The sequence below is a fragment of the Passer domesticus genome, chromosome W (genome assembly GCF_036417665.1).
Source record: "Passer domesticus isolate bPasDom1 chromosome W, bPasDom1.hap1, whole genome shotgun sequence".
Lineage (NCBI taxonomy): Eukaryota > Metazoa > Chordata > Aves > Passeriformes > Passeridae > Passer > Passer domesticus.
The window spans coordinates 24,856,803-24,875,950 of NC_087511.1; positions in this window are offsets into that span (position 1 = coordinate 24,856,803).

Sequence of the window (19,148 nt, forward strand, 5' to 3'; positions counted from 1 at the left end):
TCCAAGAATACCTTGCATTCGAATGCTAATGCCAATACATGAGGCAGGCGAGTGGTAAGCCATGAACTTCTAGCAGTTAGAAAGCTGCGGACACAGTCCGGGTGTTGTGCGGCTTCACTCTTCGCATCCTAGAAGGTACCGCGCTCTCCGTTTCTCGGATGCGATCAAGCGGCTATTCGCGCAGAGAGCACTGTGCCGGTCTCTGTGCGCTCCGGAGCTCTCTTTCTGCCCAAAGACGCCTGGCAGCGGCACTTAACTTCGGACAGCTCCGTATCTCCGTATTCTGCATTTCTTGTCTTCTGCATGTCAGCAAAATGCTTTTCCACTCTGTCTAGCAAGGAGAAACTGTGCCAGCACAGTATACCTCCCCGGACTTGTGTTCTAAATTCCCGACTTCTCGGCATCTCAGAAACTAACGGGAAGAGCAAGGTTATCCATGGTGGGCTGGGGCAGAACTAGCAACAAGCACAGCAAAGTCGTCCAAGAATTCTTTGCATTCGAATGCTAATGCCAATACATGAGGCAGGCGAGTGGTAAGCCATGAACTTCTAGCAGTTAGAAAGCTGCAGACACAGTCCGGGTGTTGTGCGGCGTCACTCTTCGCATCCTAGAAGGTACCGCGCTCTCCGTCTCTCGGATGCGATCAAGCGGCTATTTGCGCAGAGAGCACTGTGCCGGTCTCTGTGCGCTCCGGAGCTCTCTTTCTGCCCAAAGACGCCTGGCAGCGGCACTTAACTTCGGACAGCTCCGTATCTCCCTATTCTGCATTTCTTGTCTTCTGCATCTCAGCAAAATGCTTTTCCACTCTGTCTAGCAAGGAGAAACTGTGCCAGCACAGTATACGTCGCCGGACTTGTGTTCTAAATTCCCGACTTCTCGGCATCTCAGAAACTAACAGGAAGAGCAAGGTTTTCCATGGTGGGCTGGAACAGAACTAGCAACAAGCACAACAAAGTTGTCCAAGAATACCTTGCATTCGAATGCTAATGCCAATACATGAGGCAGGCGAGTGGTAAGCCATGAACATCTAGCAGTTAGAAAGCTGCGGACACAGTCCGGGTGTTGTGCGGCTTCACTCTTCGCATCCTAGAAGGTACAGCGCTCTCCGTCTCTCGGATGCGATCAAGCGGCTATTCGCGCAGAGAGCACTGTGCCGGTCTCTGTGCGCTCCGGAGTTCTCTTTCTGCCCAAAGACGCCTGGCAGCGGCACTTAACTTCGGACAGCTCCGTATCTCCGTATTCTGCATTTCTTGTCTTCTGCATCTCAGCAAAATGCTTTTCCACTCTGTCTAGCAAGGAGAAACTGTGCCAGCACAATATACCTCCCCGGACTTGTGTTCTAAATTCCCGACTTCTCGGCATCTCAGAAACTAATAGGACGAGCAAGGTTTTCCATGGTGGGCCGGGACAGAACTAGCAGCAAGCACAGCAAAGTCGTCCAAGAATACCTTGCATTCGAATGCTAATGCCAATACATGAGGCAGGCGAGTGGTAAGCCATGAACGTCTAGCAGTTAGAAAGCTGCGGACACAGTCCGGGTGTTGTGCGGCTTCACTCTTCGCATCCTAGAAGGTACCGCGCTCTCCGTCTCTCGGATGCGATCAAGCGGCTATTCGCGCAGAGAGCACTGTGCCGGTCTCTGTGCGCTCCGGTGCTCTCTTTCTGCCCAAAGACGCCTGGCAGGGGCACTTAACTTCGGACAGCTCCGTATCTCCGTATTCTGCATTTCTTGTCTTCTGCAGCTCAGCAAAATGCTTTCCACTCTGTCTAGCAAGGAGACACTGTGCCAGCACAGTATACCTCCCCGGACTTGTGTTCTAAATTCCCGACTTCTCGGCATCTCAGAAACTAACGGGAAGAGCAAGGTTTTCCATGGTGGGCTGGAACAGAACTAGCAACAAGCACAGCAAAGTTGTCCAAGAATACCTTGCATTCGAATGCTAATGCCAATACATGAGGCAGGCGAGTGGTAAGCCATGAACTTCTAGCAGTTAGAAAGCTGCGGACACAGTCCGGGTGTTGTGCGGCGTCACTCTTCGCATCCTAGAAGGTACCGCGCTCTCCGTCTCTCGGATGCGATCAAGCGGCTATTTGCGCAGAGAGCACTGTGCCGGTCTCTGTGCGCTCCGGAGCTCTCTTTCTGCCCAAAGACGCCTGGCAGCGCCACTTAACTTCGGACAGCTCCGTATCTCCCTATTCTGCATTTCTTGTCTTCTGCATCTCAGCAAAATGCTTTTCCACTCTGTCTAGCAAGGAGAAACTGTGCCAGCACAGTATACGTCGCCGGATTTGTGTTCTAAATTCCCGACTTCTCGGCATCTCAGAAACTAACAGGAAGAGCAAGGTTTTCCATGGTGGGCTGGAACAGAACTAGCAACAAGCACAGCAAAGTTGTCCAAGAATACCTTGCATTCGAATGCTAATGCCAATACATGAGGCAGGCGAGTGGTAAGCCATGAACATCTAGCAGTTAGAAAGCTGCGGACACAGTCCGGGTGTTGTGCGGCTTCACTCTTCGCAGCCTAGAAGGTACAGCGCTCTCCGTCTCTCGGATGCGATCAAGCGGCTATTCGCGCAGAGAGCACTGTGCCGGTCTCTGTGCGCTCCGGAGTTCTCTTTCTGCCCAAAGACGCCTGGCAGCGGCACTTAACTTCGGACAGCTCCGTATCTCCCTATTCTGCATTTCTTGTCTTCTGCATCTCAGCAAAATGCTTTTCCACTCTGTCTAGCAAGGAGAAACTGTGCCAGCACAGTATACCTCCCCGGACTTGTGTTCTAAATTCCCGACTTCTCGGCATCTCAGAAACTAACGGGAAGAGCAAGGTTTTCCATGGTGGACTGGAACAGAACTAGCAACAAGCACAGCAAAGTTGTCCAAGAATACCTTGCATTCGAATGCTAATGCCAATACATGAGGCAGGCGAGTGGTAAGCCATGAACTTCTAGCAGTTAGAAAGCTGCGGACACAGTCCGGGTGTTGTGCGGCTTCACTCTTCGCATCCTAGAAGGTACCGCGCTCTCCGTTTCTCGGATGCGATCAAGCGGCTATTCGCGCAGAGAGCACTGTGCCGGTCTCTGTGCGCTCCGGAGCTCTCTTTCTGCCCAAAGACGCCTGGCAGCGGCACTTAACTTCGGACAGCTCCGTATCTCCCTATTCTGCATTTCTTGTCTTCTGCATCTCAGCAAAATGCTTTTCCACTCTGTCTAGCAAGGAGAAACTGTGCCAGCACAGTATACCTCCCCGGACTTGTGTTCTAAATTCCCGACTTCTCGGCATCTCAGAAACTAACGGGAAGAGCAAGGTTATCCATGGTGGGCTGGGGCAGAACTAGCAACAAGCACAGCAAAGTCGTCCAAGAATACTTTGCATTCGAATGCTAATGCCAATACATGAGGCAGGCGAGTGGTAAGCCATGAACTTCTAGCAGTTAGAAAGCTGCGGACACAGTCCGGGTGTTGTGCGGCGTCACTCTTCGCATCCTAGAAGGTACCGCGCTCTCCGTCTCTCGGATGCGATCAAGCAGCTATTTGCGCAGAGAGCACTGTGCCGGTCTCTGTGCGCTCCGGAGCTCTCTTTCTGCCCAAAGACGCCTGGCAGCGGCACTTAACTTCGGACAGCTCCGTATCTCCGTATTCTGCATTTCTTGTCTTCTGCATCTCAGCAAAATGCTTTTCCACTCTGTCTAGCAAGGAGAAACTGTGCCAGCACAGTATACCTCCCCGGACTTGTGTTCTAAATTCCCGACTTCTCGGCATCTCAGAAACTAACGGGAAGAGCAAGGTTATCCATGGTGGGCTGGAACAGAACTAGCAACAAGCACAGCAAAGTTGTCCAAGAATACCTTGCATTCGAATGCTAATGCCAATACATGAGGCAGGCGAATGGTAAGCCATGAACTTCTAGCAGTTAGAAAGCTGCGGACACAGTCCGGGTGTTGTGCGGCTTCACTCTTCGCATCCTAGAAGGTACAGCGCTCTCCGTCTCTCGGATGCGATCAGGCGGCTATTCGCGCAGAGAGCACTGTGCCGGTCTCTGTGCGCTCCGGAGCTCTCTTTCTGCCCAAAGACGCCTGGCAGCGGCACTTAACTTCGGACAGCTCCGTATCTCCCTATTCTGCATTTCTTGTCTTCTGCATCTCAGCAAAATGCTTTTCCACTCTGTCTAGCAAGGAGAAACTGTGCCAGCACAGTATACCTCCCCGGACTTGTGTTCTAAATTCCGGACTTCTCGGCATCTCAGAAACTAACGGGAAGAGCAAGGTTATCCATGGTGGGCTCGAGCAGAACTAGCAAAAAGCACAGCAAAGTCGTCCAAGAATACTTTGCATTCGAATGCTAATGCCAATACATGAGGCAGGCGAGTGGTAAGCCATGAACTTCTAGCAGTTAGAAAGCTGCGGACACAGTCCGGGTGTTGTGCGGCGCCACTCTTCGCATCCTAGAAGGTACCGCGCTCTCCTTCTCTCGGATGTGATCAAGCGGCTATTCGCGCAGAGAGCACTGTGCCGGTCTCTGTGCGCTCCGGAGCTCTCTTTCTGCCCAAAGACGCCTGGCAGCGGCACTTAACTTCGGACAGCTCCGTATCTCCGTATTCTGCATTTCTTGTCTTCTGCAGCTCAGCAAAATGCTTTTCCACTCTGTCTAGCAAGGAGAAACTGTGCCAGCACAGTATACCTCCCCGGACTTGTGTTCTAAATTCCCGACTTCTCGGCATCTCAGAAACTAACGGGAAGAGCAAGGTTTTCCATGGTGGGCTGGAACAGAACTAGCAACAAGCACAGCAAAGTTGTCCAAGAATACCTTGCATTCGAATGCTAATGCCAATACATGAGGCAGGCGAGTGGTAAGCCATGAACTTCTAGCAGTTAGAAAGCTGCGGACACAGTCCGGGTGTTGTGCGGCTTCACTCTTCGCATCCTAGAAGGTACCGCGCTCTCCGTTTCTCGGATGCGATCAAGCGGCTATTCGCGCAGAGAGCACTGTGCCGGTCTCTGAGCGCTCCGGAGCTCTCTTTCTGCCCAAAGACGCCTGGCAGCGGCACTTAACTTCGGACAGCTCCGTATCTCCGTATTCTGCATTTCTTGTCTTCTGCATGTCAGCAAAATGCTTTTCCACTCTGTCTAGCAAGGAGAAACTGTGCCAGCACAGTATACCTCCCCGGACTTGTGTTCTAAATTCCCGACTTCTCGGCATCTCAGAAACTAACGGGAAGAGCAAGGTTATCCATGGTGGGCTGGGGCAGAACTAGCAACAAGCACAGCAAAGTCGTCCAAGAATTCTTTGCATTCGAATGCTAATGCCAATACATGAGGCAGGCGAGTGGTAAGCCATGAACTTCTAGCAGTTAGAAAGCTGCAGACACAGTCCGGGTGTTGTGCGGCGTCACTCTTCGCATCCTAGAAGGTACCGCGCTCTCCGTCTCTCGGATGCGATCAAGCGGCTATTTGCGCAGAGAGCACTGTGCCGGTCTCTGTGCGCTCCGGAGCTCTCTTTCTGCCCAAAGACGCCTGGCAGCGGCACTTAACTTCGGACAGCTCCGTATCTCCCTATTCTGCATTTCTTGTCTTCTGCATCTCAGCAAAATGCTTTTCCACTCTGTCTAGCAAGGAGAAACTGTGCCAGCACAGTATACGTCGCCGGACTTGTGTTCTAAATTCCCGACTTCTCGGCATCTCAGAAACTAACAGGAAGAGCAAGGTTTTCCATGGTGGGCTGGAACAGAACTAGCAACAAGCACAACAAAGTTGTCCAAGAATACCTTGCATTCGAATGCTAATGCCAATACATGAGGCAGGCGAGTGGTAAGCCATGAACATCTAGCAGTTAGAAAGCTGCGGACACAGTCCGGGTGTTGTGCGGCTTCACTCTTCGCATCCTAGAAGGTACAGCGCTCTCCGTCTCTCGGATGCGATCAAGCGGCTATTCGCGCAGAGAGCACTGTGCCGGTCTCTGTGCGCTCCGGAGTTCTCTTTCTGCCCAAAGACGCCTGGCAGCGGCACTTAACTTCGGACAGCTCCGTATCTCCGTATTCTGCATTTCTTGTCTTCTGCATCTCAGCAAAATGCTTTTCCACTCTGTCTAGCAAGGAGAAACTGTGCCAGCACAATATACCTCCCCGGACTTGTGTTCTAAATTCCCGACTTCTCGGCATCTCAGAAACTAATAGGACGAGCAAGGTTTTCCATGGTGGGCCGGGACAGAACTAGCAGCAAGCACAGCAAAGTCGTCCAAGAATACCTTGCATTCGAATGCTAATGCCAATACATGAGGCAGGCGAGTGGTAAGCCATGAACGTCTAGCAGTTAGAAAGCTGCGGACACAGTCCGGGTGTTGTGCGGCTTCACTCTTCGCATCCTAGAAGGTACCGCGCTCTCCGTCTCTCGGATGCGATCAAGCGGCTATTCGCGCAGAGAGCACTGTGCCGGTCTCTGTGCGCTCCGGTGCTCTCTTTCTGCCCAAAGACGCCTGGCAGGGGCACTTAACTTCGGACAGCTCCGTATCTCCGTATTCTGCATTTCTTGTCTTCTGCAGCTCAGCAAAATGCTTTCCACTCTGTCTAGCAAGGAGACACTGTGCCAGCACAGTATACCTCCCCGGACTTGTGTTCTAAATTCTCGACTTCTCGGCATCTCAGAAACTAACGGGAAGAGCAAGGTTTTCCATGGTGGGCTGGAACAGAACTAGCAACAAGCACAGCAAAGTTGTCCAAGAATACCTTGCATTCGAATGCTAATGCCAATACATGAGGCAGGCGAGTGGTAAGCCATGAACTTCTAGCAGTTAGAAAGCTGCGGACACAGTCCGGGTGTTGTGCGGCGTCACTCTTCGCATCCTAGAAGGTACCGCGCTCTCCGTCTCTCGGATGCGATCAAGCGGCTATTTGCGCAGAGAGCACTGTGCCGGTCTCTGTGCGCTCCGGAGCTCTCTTTCTGCCCAAAGACGCCTGGCAGCGCCACTTAACTTCGGACAGCTCCGTATCTCCCTATTCTGCATTTCTTGTCTTCTGCATCTCAGCAAAATGCTTTTCCACTCTGTCTAGCAAGGAGAAACTGTGCCAGCACAGTATACGTCGCCGGATTTGTGTTCTAAATTCCCGACTTCTCGGCATCTCAGAAACTAACAGGAAGAGCAAGGTTTTCCATGGTGGGCTGGAACAGAACTAGCAACAAGCACAGCAAAGTTGTCCAAGAATACCTTGCATTCGAATGCTAATGCCAATACATGAGGCAGGCGAGTGGTAAGCCATGAACATCTAGCAGTTAGAAAGCTGCGGACACAGTCCGGGTGTTGTGCGGCTTCACTCTTCGCAGCCTAGAAGGTACAGCGCTCTCCGTCTCTCGGATGCGATCAAGCGGCTATTCGCGCAGAGAGCACTGTGCCGGTCTCTGTGCGCTCCGGAGTTCTCTTTCTGCCCAAAAACGCCTGGCAGCGGCACTTAACTTCGGACAGCTCCGTATCCCGGATTCTGCATTTCTTGTCTTCTGCAGCTCAGCAAAATGCTTTTCCACTCTGTCTAGCAAGGAGAAACTGTGCCAGCACAGTATACCTCCCCGGACTTGTGTTCTAAATTCTCGACTTCTTGGCATCTCAGAAACTAACGGGAAGAGCAAGGTTATCCATGGTGGGCTGGGGCAGAACTAGCAGCAAGCAAAACAAAGTTGTCCATGAATACCTTGCATTCGAATGCTAATGCCAATACATGAGGCAGGCGAGTGGTAAGCCATGAACATCTAGCAGTTAGAAAGCTGCGGACACAGTCCGGGTGTTGTGCGGCTTCACTCTTCGCATCCTAGAAGGTACCGCGCTCTCCGTCTCTTGGATGAGATCAAGGGGCTATTCGCGCAGAGAGCACTGTGCCGGTCTCTGTGCGCTCCGGAGCTCTCTTTCTGCCCAAAGACGCCTGGCAGCGGCACTTAACTTCGGACAGCTCCGTATCTCCCTATTCTGCATTTCTTGTCTTCTGCATCTCAGCAAAATGCTTTTCCACTCTGTCTAGCAAGGAGAAACTGTGCCAGCACAGTATACCTCCCCGGACTTGTGTTCTAAATTCCCGACTTCTCGGCATCTCAGAAACTAATAGGACGAGCAAGGTTTTCCATGGTGGGCCGGGACAGAACTAGCAGCAAGCACAGCAAAGTCGTCCAAGAATACCTTGCATTCGAATGCTAATGCCAATACATGAGGCAGGCGAGTGGTAAGCCATGAACGTCTAGCAGTTAGAAAGCTGCGGACACAGTCCGGGTGTTGTGCGGCTTCACTCTTCGCATCCTAGAAGGTGCCGCGCTCTCCGTCTCTCGGATGCGATCAAGCGGCTATTCGCGCAGAGAGCACTGTGCCGGTCTCTGTGCGCTCCGGGGCTCTCTTTCTGCCCAAAGACGCCTGGCAGCGGCACTTAACTTCGGACAGCTCCGTATCTCCGTATTCTGCATTTCTTGTCTTCTGCAGCTCAGCAAAATGCTTTTCCACTCTGTCTAGCAAGGAGAAACTGTGCCAGCACAGTATACGTCTCCGGACTTGTGTACTAAATTCCCGACTTCTCGGCATCTCAGAAACTAACGGGAAGAGCAAGGTTATCCATGGTGGGATGGGACAGAACTAGCAACAAGCACAGCAAAGTTGTCCAAGAATACCTTGCATTCGAATGCTAATGCCAATACATGAGGCAGGCGAGTGGTAAGCCATGAACGTCTAGCAGTTAGAAAGCTGCGGACACAGTCCGGGTGTTGTGCGGCTTCACTCTTCGCATCCTAGAAGGTACCGCGCTCTCCGTCTCTCGGATGCGATCAAGCGGCTATTCGCGCAGCGAGCACTGTGCCGGTCTCTGTGCGCTCCGGTGCTCTCTTTCTGCCCAAAGACGCCTGGCAGGGGCACTTAACTTCGGACAGCTCCGTATCTCCGTATTCTGCATTTCTTGTCTTCTGCAGCTCAGCAAAATGCTTTCCACTCTGTCTAGCAAGGAGACACTGTGCCAGCACAGTATACCTCCCCGGACTTGTGTTCTAAATTCTCGACTTCTCGGCATCTCAGAAACTAACGGGAAGAGCAAGGTTATCCATGGTGGGCTGGGGCAGAACTAGCAGCAAGCACAGCAAAGTTGTCCAAGAATACCTTGCATTCGAATGCTAATGCCAATACATGAGGCAGGCGAGTGGTAAGCCATGAACTTCTAGCAGTTAGAAAGCTGCGGACACAGTCCGGGTGTTGTGCGGCGTCACTCTTCGCATCCTAGAAGGTACCGCGCTCACCGTCTCTCGGATGCGATCAAGCGGCTGTTCGCGCAGAGAGCACTGTGCCGGTCTCTGTGCGCTCCGGAGCTCTCTTTCTGCCCAAAGACGCCTGGCAGCGGCACTTAACTTCGGACAGCTCCGTATCTCCCTATTCTGCATTTCTTGTCTTCTGCATCTCAGCAAAATGCTTTTCCCTCTGTCTAGCAAGAGACACTGTGCCAGCACAGTATACCTCCCAGGACTTGTGTTCTAAATTCCCGACTTCTCGGCATCTCAGAAACTAACGGGAAGAGCAAGGTTATCCATGGTGGGCTGGGACAGAACTAGCAACAAGCACAGCATAGTTGTCCAAGAATACCTTGCATTCGAATGCTAATGCCAATACATGAGGCAGGCGAGTGGTAAGCCATGAACGTCTAGCAGGTAGAAAGCTGCGGACACAGTCCGGATGTTGTGCAGCTTCACTCTTCGCATCCTAGAAGGTACCGCGCTCTCCGACTCTCGGATGCGATCAAGCGGCTATTCGCGCAGAGAGCACTGTGCCGGTCGCTGTGCGCTCCGGGGCTCTCTTTCTGCCCAAAGACGCCTGGCAGCGGCACTTAACTTCGGACAGCTCCGTATCTCCGTATTCTGCATTTCTTGTCTTCTGCAGCTCAGCAAAATGCTTTCCACTCTGTCTAGCAAGGAGAAACTGTGCCAGCACAGTATACCTCCCCGGACTTGTGTTCTAAATTCTCGACTTCTTGGCATCTCAGAAACTAACGGGAAGAGCAAGGTTATCCATGGTGGGCTGGGGCAGAACTAGCAGCAAGCACAACAAAGTTGTCCAAGAATACCTTGCATTCGAATGCTAATGCCAATACATGAGGCAGGCGAGTGGTAAGCCATGAACTTCTAGCAGTTAGAAAGCTGCGGACCCAGTCCGGGTGTTGTGCGGCTTCACTCTACGCATCCTAGAAGGCACCGCGCTCTCCGTCTCTCGGATGCGATCAAGCGGCTATTTGCGCAGAGAGCACTGTGCCGGTCTCTGTGCGCTCCGGAGCTCTCTTTCTGCCCAAAGACGCCTGGCAGCGGCACTTAACTTCGGACAGCTCCGTATCTCCCTATTCTGCATTTCTTGTCTTCTGCATCTCAGCAAAATGCTTTTCCACTCTGTCTAGCAAGGAGAAACTGTGCCAGCACAGTATACGTCGCCGGATTTGTGTTCTAAATTCCCGACTTCTCGGCATCTCAGAAACTAACAGGAAGAGCAAGGTTTTCCATGGTGGGCTGGAACAGAACTAGCAACAAGCACAGCAAAGTTGTCCAAGAATACCTTGCATTCGAATGCTAATGCCAATACATGAGGCAGGCGAGTGGTAAGCCATGAACATCTAGCAGTTAGAAAGCTGCGGACACAGTCCGGGTGTTGTGCGGCTTCACTCTTCGCATCCTAGAAGGTACAGCGCTCTCCGTCTCTCGGATGCGATCAAGCGGCTATTCGCGCAGAGAGCACTGTGCCGGTCTCTGTGCGCTCCGGAGTTCTCTTTCTGCCCAAAGACGCCTGGCAGCGGCACTTAACTTCGGACAGCTCCGTATCTCCGTATTCTGCATTTCTTGTCTTCTGCATCTCAGCAAAATGCTTTTCCACTCTGTCTAGCAAGGAGAAACTGTGCCAGCACAGTATACCTCCCCGGACTTGTGTTCTAAATTCCCGACGTCTCGGCATCTCAGAAACTAACGGGAAGAGCAAGGTTATCCATGGTGGGCTGGAACAGAACTAGCAAAAAGCACTGCAAAGTTGTCCAAGAATACCTTGCATTCGAATGCTAATGCCAATACATGAGGCAGGCGAGTGGTAAGCCATGAACTTCTAGCAGTTAGAAAGCTGCGGACACAGTCCGGGTGTTGTGCGGCGTCACTCTTCGCATCCTAGAAGGTACCGCGCTCGCCGTCTCTCGGATGAGATCAAGGGGCTATTCGCGCAGAGAGCACTGTGCCGGTCTCTGTGCGCTCCGGAGCTCTCTTTCTGCCCAAAGACGCCTGGCAGCGGCACTTAACTTCGGACAGCTCCGTATCTCCGTATTCTGCATTTCTTGTCTTCTGCAGCTCAGCAAAATGCTTTTCCACTCTGTCTAGCAAGGAGAAACTGTGCCAGCACAGTATACCTCCCCGGACTTGTGTTCTAAATTCTCGACTTCTTGGCATCTCAGAAACTAACGGGAAGAGCAAGGTTATCCATGGTGGGCTGGGGCAGAACTAGCAGCAAGCACAGCAAAGTCGTCCAAGAATACCTTGCATTCGAATGCTAATGCCAATACATGAGGCAGGCGAGTGGTAAGCCATGAACGTCTAGCAGTTAGAAAGCTGCGGACACAGTCCGGGTGTTGTGCGGCTTCACTCTTCGCATCCTAGAAGGTGCCGCGCTCTCCGTCTCTCGGATGCGATCAAGCGGCTATTCGCGCAGAGAGCACTGTGCCGGTCTCTGTGCGCTCCGGGGCTCTCTTTCTGCCCAAAGACGCCTGGCAGCGGCACTTAACTTCGGACAGCTCCGTATCTCCGTATTCTGCATTTCTTGTCTTCTGCAGCTCAGCAAAATGCTTTTCCACTCTGTCTAGCAAGGAGAAACTGTGCCAGCACAGTATACGTCTCCGGACTTGTGTACTAAATTCCCGACTTCTCGGCATCTCAGAAACTAACGGGAAGAGCAAGGTTATCCATGGTGGGATGGGACAGAACTAGCAACAAGCACAGCAAAGTTGTCCAAGAATACCTTGCATTCGAATGCTAATGCCAATACATGAGGCAGGCGAGTGGTAAGCCAGGAACGTCTAGCAGTTAGAAAGCTGCGGACACAGTCCGGGTGTTGTGCGGCTTCACTCTTCGCATCCTAGAAGGTACCGCGCTCTCCGTCTCTCGGATGCGATCAAGCGGCTATTCGCGCAGAGAGCACTGTGCCGGTCTCTGTGCGCTCCGGTGCTCTCTTTCTGCCCAAAGACGCCTGGCAGGGGCACTTAACTTCGGACAGCTCCGTATCTCCGTATTCTGCATTTCTTGTCTTCTGCAGCTCAGCAAAATGCTTTCCACTCTGTCTAGCAAGGAGACACTGTGCCAGCACAGTATACCTCCCCGGACTTGTGTTCTAAATTCTCGACTTCTTGGCATCTCAGAAACTAACGGGAAGAGCAAGGTTATCCATGGTGGGCTCGAGCAGAACTAGCAGCAAGCACAGCAAAGTTGTCCAAGAATACCTTGCATTCGAATGCTAATGCCAATACATGAGGCAGGCGAGTGGTAAGCCATGAACTTCTAGCAGTTAGAAAGCTGCGGACACAGTCCGGGTGTTGTGCGGCGTCACTCTTCGCATCCTAGAAGGTACCGCGCTCACCGTCTCTCGGATGCGATCAAGCGGCTATTCGCGCAGAGAGCACTGTGCCGGTCTCTGTGCGCTCCGGAGCTCTCTTTCTGCCCAAAGACGCCTGGCAGCGGCACTTAACTTCGGACAGCTCCGTATCTCCCTATTCTGCATTTCTTGTCTTCTGCATCTCAGCAAAATGCTTTTCCCTCTGTCTAGCAAGAGACACTGTGCCAGCACAGTATACCTCCCAGGACTTGTGTTCTAAATTCCCGACTTCTCGGCATCTCAGAAACTAACGGGAAGAGCAAGGTTATCCATGGTGGGCTGGGACAGAACTAGCAACAAGCACAGCATAGTTGTCCAAGAATACCTTGCATTCGAATGCTAATGCCAATACATGAGGCAGGCGAGTGGTAAGCCATGAACGTCTAGCAGTTAGAAAGCTGCGGACACAGTCCGGATGTTGTGCGGCTTCACTCTTCGCATCCTAGAAGGTACAGCGCTCTCCGTCTCTCGGATGCGATCAAGCGGCTATTCGCGCAGAGAGCACTGTGCCGGTCTCTGTGCGCTCCGGAGTTCTCTTTCTGCCCAAAGACGCCTGGCAGCGGCACTTAACTTCGGACAGCTCCATATCTCCGTATTCTGCATTTCTTGTCTTCTGCATCTCAGCAAAATGCTTTTCCACTCTGTCTAGCAAGGAGAAACTGTGCCAGCACAGTATACCTCCCAGGACTTGTGTTCTAAATTCCCGACGTCTCGGCATCTCAGAAACTAACGGGAAGAGCAAGGTTATCCATGGTGGGCTGGAACAGAACTAGCAAAAGCACTGCAAAGTTGTCCAAGAATACCTTGCATTCGAATGCTAATGCCAATACATGAGGCAGGCGAGTGGTAAGCCATGAACGTCTAGCAGTTAGAAAGCTGCGGACACAGTCCGGGTGTTGTGCGGCTTCACTCTTCGCATCCTAGAAGGTGCCGCGCTCTCCGTCTCTCGGATGCGATCAAGCGGCTATTCGCGCAGAGAGCACTGTGCCGGTCTCTGTGCGCTCCGGGGCTCTCTTTCTGCCCAAAGACGCCTGGCAGCGGCACTTAACTTCGGACAGCTCCGTATCTCCGTATTCTGCATTTCTTGTCTTCTGCAGCTCAGCAAAATGCTTTTCCACTCTGTCTAGCAAGGAGAAACTGTGCCAGCACAGTATACGTCTCCGGACTTGTGTACTAAATTCCCGACTTCTCGGCATCTCAGAAACTAACGGGAAGAGCAAGGTTATCCATGGTGGGATGGGACAGAACTAGCAACAAGCACAGCAAAGTTGTCCAAGAATACCTTGCATTCGAATGCTAATGCCAATACATGAGGCAGGCGAGTGGTAAGCCAGGAACGTCTAGCAGTTAGAAAGCTGCGGACACAGTCCGGGTGTTGTGCGGCTTCACTCTTCGCATCCTAGAAGGTACCGCGCTCTCCGTCTCTCGGATGCGATCAAGCGGCTATTCGCGCAGAGAGCACTGTGCCGGTCTCTGTGCGCTCCGGTGCTCTCTTTCTGCCCAAAGACGCCTGGCAGGGGCACTTAACTTCGGACAGCTCCGTATCTCCGTATTCTGCATTTCTTGTCTTCTGCAGCTCAGCAAAATGCTTTCCACTCTGTCTAGCAAGGAGACACTGTGCCAGCACAGTATACCTCCCCGGACTTGTGTTCTAAATTCTCGACTTCTTGGCATATCAGAAACTAACGGGAAGAGCAAGGTTATCCATGGTGGGCTCGAGCAGAACTAGCAGCAAGCACAGCAAAGTTGTCCAAGAATACCTTGCATTCGAATGCTAATGCCAATACATGAGGCAGGCGAGTGGTAAGCCATGAACTTCTAGCAGTTAGAAAGCTGCGGACACAGTCCGGGTGTTGTGCGGCGTCACTCTTCGCATCCTAGAAGGTACCGCGCTCACCGTCTCTCGGATGCGATCAAGCGGCTATTCGCGCAGAGAGCACTGTGCCGGTCTCTGTGCGCTCCGGAGCTCTCTTTCTGCCCAAAGACGCCTGGCAGCGGCACTTAACTTCGGACAGCTCCGTATCTCCCTATTCTGCATTTCTTGTCTTCTGCATCTCAGCAAAATGCTTTTCCCTCTGTCTAGCAAGAGACACTGTGCCAGCACAGTATACCTCCCAGGACTTGTGTTCTAAATTCCCGACTTCTCGGCATCTCAGAAACAAACGGGAAGAGCAAGGTTATCCATGGTGGGCTGGGACAGAACTAGCAACAAGCACAGCATAGTTGTCCAAGAATACCTTGCATTCGAATGCTAATGCCAATACATGAGGCAGGCGAGTGGTAAGCCATGAACGTCTAGCAGTTAGAAAGCTGCGGACACAGTCCGGATGTTGTGCGGCTTCACTCTTCGCATCCTAGAAGGTACAGCGCTCTCCGTCTCTCGGATGCGATCAAGCGGCTATTCGCGCAGAGAGCACTGTGCCGGTCTCTGTGCGCTCCGGAGTTCTCTTTCTGCCCAAAGACGCCTGGCAGCGGCACTTAACTTCGGACAGCTCCGTATCTCCGTATTCTGCATTTCTTGTCTTCTGCATCTCAGCAAAATGCTTTTCCACTCTGTCTAGCAAGGAGAAACTGTGCCAGCACAGTATACCTCCCAGGACTTGTGTTCTAAATTCCCGACGTCTCGGCATCTCAGAAACTAACGGGAAGAGCAAGGTTATCCATGGTGGGCTGGAACAGAACTAGCAAAAAGCACTGCAAAGTTGTCCAAGAATACCTTGCATTCGAATGCTAATGCCAATACATGAGGCAGGCGAGTGGTAAGCCATGAACTTCTAGCAGTTAGAAAGCTGCGGACACAGTCCGGGTGTTGTGCGGCGTCACTCTTCGCATCCTAGAAGGTACCGCGCTCGCCGTCTCTCGGATGAGATCAAGGGGCTATTCGCGCAGAGAGCACTGTGCCGGTCTCTGTGCGCTCCGGAGCTCTCTTTCTGCCCAAAGACGCCTGGCAGCGGCACTTAACTTCGGACAGCTCCGTATCTCCGTATTCTGCATTTCTTGTCTTCTGCAGCTCAGCAAAATGCTTTTCCACTCTGTCTAGCAAGGAGAAACTGTGCCAGCACAGTATACCTCCCCGGACTTGTGTTCTAAATTCTCGACTTCTTGGCATCTCAGAAACTAACGGGAAGAGCAAGGTTATCCATGGTGGGCTGGGGCAGAACTAGCAGCAAGCAAAACAAAGTTGTCCATGAATACCTTGCATTCGAATGCTAATGCCAATACATGAGGCAGGCGAGTGGTAAGCCATGAACATCTAGCAGTTAGAAAGCTGCGGACACAGTCCGGGTGTTGTGCGGCTTCACTCTTCGCATCCTAGAAGGTACCGCGCTCTCCGTCTCTTGGATGAGATCAAGGGGCTATTCGCGCAGAGAGCACTGTGCCGGTCTCTGTGCGCTCCGGAGCTCTCTTTCTGCCCAAAGACGCCTGGCAGCGGCACTTAACTTCGGACAGCTCCGTATCTCCCTATTCTGCATTTCTTGTCTTCTGCATCTCAGCAAAATGCTTTTCCACTCTGTCTAGCAAGGAGAAACTGTGCCAGCACAGTATACCTCCCCGGACTTGTGTTCTAAATTCCCGACTTCTCGGCATCTCAGAAACTAATAGGACGAGCAAGGTTTTCCATGGTGGGCCGGGACAGAACTAGCAGCAAGCACAGCAAAGTCGTCCAAGAATACCTTGCATTCGAATGCTAATGCCAATACATGAGGCAGGCGAGTGGTAAGCCATGAACTTCTAGCAGTTAGAAAGCTGCGGACACAGTCCGGGTGTTGTGCGGCTTCACTCTTCGCATCCTAGAAGGTGCCGCGCTCTCCGTCTCTCGGATGCGATCAAGCGGCTATTCGCGGAGAGAGCACTGTGCCGGTCTCTGTGCGCTCCGGGGCTCTCTTTCTGCCCAAAGACGCCTGGCAGCGGCACTTAACTTCGGACAGCTCCGTATCTCCGTATTCTGCATTTCTTGTCTTCTGCAGCTCAGCAAAATGCTTTTCCACTCTGTCTAGCAAGGAGAAACTGTGCCAGCACAGTATACGTCTCCGGACTTGTGTACTAAATTCCCGACTTCTCGGCATCTCAGAAACTAACGGGAAGAGCAAGGTTATCCATGGTGGGATGGGACAGAACTAGCAACAAGCACAGCAAAGTTGTCCAAGAATACCTTGCATTCGAATGCTAATGCCAATACATGAGGCAGGCGAGTGGTAAGCCATGAACGTCTAGCAGTTAGAAAGCTGCGGACACAGTCCGGGTGTTGTGCGGCTTCACTCTTCGCATCCTAGAAGGTACCGCGCTCTCCGTCTCTCGGATGCGATCAAGCGGCTATTCGCGCAGAGAGCACTGTGCCGGTCTCTGTGCGCTCCGGTGCTCTCTTTCTGCCCAAAGACGCCTGGCAGGGGCACTTAACTTCGGACAGCTCCGTATCTCCGTATTCTGCATTTCTTGTCTTCTGCAGCTCAGCAAAATGCTTTCCACTCTGTCTAGCAAGGAGACACTGTGCCAGCACAGTATACCTCCCCGGACTTGTGTTCTAAATTCTCGACTTCTTGGCATCTCAGAAACTAACGGGAAGAGCAAGGTTATCCATGGTGGGCTCGAGCAGAACTAGCAGCAAGCACAGCAAAGTTGTCCAAGAATACCTTGCATTCGAATGCTAATGCCAATACATGAGGCAGGCGAGTGGTAAGCCATGAACTTCTAGCAGTTAGAAAGCTGCGGACACAGTCCGGGTGTTGTGCGGCGTCACTCTTCGCATCCTAGAAGGTACCGCGCTCACCGTCTCTCGGATGCGATCAAGCGGCTATTCGCGCAGAGAGCACTGTGCCGGTCTCTGTGCGCTCCGGAGCTCTCTTTCTGCCCAAAGACGCCTGGCAGCGGCACTTAACTTCGGACAGCTCCGTATCTCCCTATTCTGCATTTCTTGTCTTCTGCATCTCAGCAAAATGCTTTTCCCTCTGTCTAGCAAGAGACACTGTGCCAGCACAGTATACCTCCCAGGACTTGTGTTCTAAATTCCCGACTTCTCGGCATCTCAGAAACTAACGGGAAGAGCAAGGTTATCCATGGTGGGCTGGGACAGAACTAGCAACAAGCACAGCATAGTTGTCCAAGAATACCTTGCATTCGAATGCTAATGCCAATACATGAGGCAGGCGAGTGGTAAGCCATGAACGTCTAGCAGTTAGAAAGCTGCGGACACAGTCCGGATGTTGTGCGGCTTCACTCTTCGCATCCTAGAAGGTACAGCGCTCTCCGTCTCTCGGATGCGATCAAGCGGCTATTCGCGCAGAGAGCACTGTGCCGGTCTCTGTGCGCTCCGGAGTTCTCTTTCTGCCCAAAGACGCCTGGCAGCGGCACTTAACTTCGGACAGCTCCGTATCTCCGTATTCTGCATTTCTTGTCTTCTGCATCTCAGCAAAATGCTTTTCCACTCTGTCTAGCAAGGAGAAACTGTGCCAGCACAGTATACCTCCCAGGACTTGTGTTCTAAATTCCCGACGTCTCGGCATCTCAGAAACTAACGGGAAGAGCAAGGTTATCCATGGTGGGCTGGAACAGAACTAGCAAAAAGCACTGCAAAGTTGTCCAAGAATACCTTGCATTCGAATGCTAATGCCAATACATGAGGCAGGCGAGTGGTAAGCCATGAACTTCTAGCAGTTAGAAAGCTGCGGACACAGTCCGGGTGTTGTGCGGCGTCACTCTTCGCATCCTAGAAGGTACCGCGCTCGCCGTCTCTCGGATGAGATCAAGGGGCTATTCGCGCAGAGAGCACTGTGCCGGTCTCTGTGCGCTCCGGAGCTCTCTTTCTGCCCAAAGACGCCTGGCAGCGGCACTTAACTTCGGACAGCTCCGTATCTCCGTATTCTGCATTTCTTGTCTTCTGCAGCTCAGCAAAATGCTTTTCCACTCTGTCTAGCAAGGAGAAACTGTGCCAGCACAGTATACCTCCCCGGACTTGTGTTCTAAATTCTCGACTTCTTGGCATCTCAGAAACTAACGGGAAGAGCAAGGTTATCCATGGTGGGCTGGGGCAGAACTAGCAGCAAGCAAAACAAAGTTGTCCATGAATACCTTGCATTCGAATGCTAATGCCAATACATGAGGCAGGCGAGTGGTAAGCCATGAACATCTAGCAGTTAGAAAGCTGCGGACACAGTCCGGGTGTTGTGCGGCTTCACTCTTCGCATCCTAGAAGGTACCGCGCTCTCCGTCTCTTGGATGAGATCAAGGGGCTATTCGCGCAGAGAGCACTGTGCCGGTCTCTGTGCGCTCCGGAGCTCTCTTTCTGCCCAAAGACGCCTGGCAGCGGCACTTAACTTCGGACAGCTCCGTATCTCCCTATTCTGCATTTCTTGTCTTCTGCATCTCAGCAAAATGCTTTTCCACTCTGTCTAGCAAGGAGAAACTGTGCCAGCACAGTATACCTCCCCGGACTTGTGTTCTAAATTCCCGACTTCTCGGCATCTCAGAAACTAATAGGACGAGCAAGGTTTTCCATGGTGGGCCGGGACAGAACTAGCAGCAAGCACAGCAAAGTCGTCCAA